We start from the raw sequence: 1,356 nt of genomic DNA, 5'->3' as shown, positions 1-1,356 counted from the left end.
GAGAGGGGGGAGAGAGGGGAGAGATGCTGTCCAAAGTTCTCTTAAAATTTTGCATGACTTCAGATGAATTTGTAGTCTCATGTATTTAAAAATTTTTACATTTGTTTGCGTGTGTTTATTTGTGTGTGTCTGTGTGCATGCACATGTCATGGTACATGTGTGGAGGTCAGAGGACAACGTGCAGAACCTGGTTTTCTCCTTCAACCACTTGGTTTCTAGGAATGGACTCCGGTTGCCAGGCTTGTCGGCAAGTGCTTTCATCCTCTGAGCCCCCGGTACACTCATGTATTCACTTTTCTATTTATTGAAGCAATTTAACTCTTGTGGCCATGTCAACATTAATTAAATCGATAGTTTTAAATAAACTTGTTTTTGTTTTTAATTTTGCTTTTTTAAAAGCACATTTGCTTCCTCCTCTAATTTCTAATGGAAACAGCTCTGCCGATTGAATGAAACACTTAGGTTCTAGGCTTGCACAAATCCCTGTTCCTAGAGCACTTGACTTTATTTTCCTGATGTTTCCCCTCTGCAGGTGTGTTTGTAGTGGTAGGAACCTGCTTTCTTCTTTTTCTGCCTGCAGACATGACTGATATCTGTCCTCAACTGACAGTCCTCAACCGACAAGCAAACCTCCAGCAAGCCTCTGGGGTCTCTCTCAGACTGCAGCCCACGTTCAGTTCTGAGGAGAGCAGTATGTGAACTCAGCTGCAGGAGAGTTTACGCTCCTGTGTGTGGGCAGATCAAATCCCCCAAACACTCAGTAAAGTGTCTGTTCAGCCTGCTGGTAGGGTTTAGTAGGACATGTTACATCTATGGAATTTGTCAGCTGCTCTGCCTGTCTTCTCAGGTTATCAGCAGCTCCAGAAAAGACATCTACAGATGCTTCAACTGGAGCCACAGCTCTCATCTATTCTGAGTTCCCAATTGCTGAAAAGTAAAAATAAAGTCAATTTATATACATAGTCTGTGCTCCTCTTTTTTAAAATCTTAAAAATCTATCAAGCATGTTAATAATTCACTCAGGACTATGCTTAAAATACTTAATCATATAAATTACTAATTGCTCAAAAATATTTGAGATGTTCCAGTATTTGATGTGAAAATATATAAGTAACAGTAAAAGCATGAAAACATGTATTTAAAATATCAAAACGTTGGCATGAGAAAAGCACCTGTCTGCTGCGTGTGCCCCAGAGGAAATGCCTTGGGTCCTGCAAGATCTGGTGAGGGAGGCTCAAGCCATTAGCCCTGCCTCAGTGAATTATGCCTCATTATAGCCCTTTTCATAATTAGAGTTTTAACAACATCATTCTAAGCATTTCTAAGAACAATAACAGCAATAGGTAGTGAGGCGGC

The sequence above is a fragment of the Nannospalax galili genome, unplaced genomic scaffold (genome assembly GCF_000622305.1).
Source record: "Nannospalax galili isolate Female #2095 unplaced genomic scaffold, S.galili_v1.0 scaffold1812, whole genome shotgun sequence".
NCBI classification, from domain to species: domain Eukaryota; kingdom Metazoa; phylum Chordata; class Mammalia; order Rodentia; family Spalacidae; genus Nannospalax; species Nannospalax galili.
This window is presented reverse-complemented; position numbering follows the sequence as displayed.